The sequence below is a fragment of the Penaeus monodon genome, chromosome 34 (assembly GCF_015228065.2).
Source record: "Penaeus monodon isolate SGIC_2016 chromosome 34, NSTDA_Pmon_1, whole genome shotgun sequence".
NCBI lineage: Eukaryota > Metazoa > Arthropoda > Malacostraca > Decapoda > Penaeidae > Penaeus > Penaeus monodon.
In genome coordinates, this window is record NC_051419.1 from 2,899,307 (window position 1) to 2,899,596 (window position 290).

At 31.7% G+C, this 290-nt stretch overlaps 1 protein-coding gene across 1 annotated transcript in view; it reads right to left on the reverse strand.

Moving 5' to 3' along the window:
* LOC119594506 overlaps positions 1-290 on the reverse strand; it is a 17,236-nt gene that overhangs the window by 15,694 nt on the left and 1,252 nt on the right. The window lies entirely within an intron of this gene.

A 290-nucleotide genomic window follows, 5' to 3' on the forward strand; every position in this document is an offset into this window, starting at 1 on the left:
CACACACACACAGAATGCCCTTTGCACTATATCGAAATTAACAGAAAGGAAGTTTTCAAAATTTCTTTAAACCCTGAAACCAACCATATTTCACAGGGAATATTATAGGGGACACTTTTAAGCTCGACATAACGAATCCACAAAGGTTTCGTTCGATATGAAAGCTTTTCTCAAAAACCCGAAAAATCCTCTTTTTTTTAAATATTTAATGAAGGATAAAGTATTGTATAAGAAAAAAACTTGAATTTGTTCATCAAGAATTAGTGCTATGTGCAAAAAACTGTAAGATG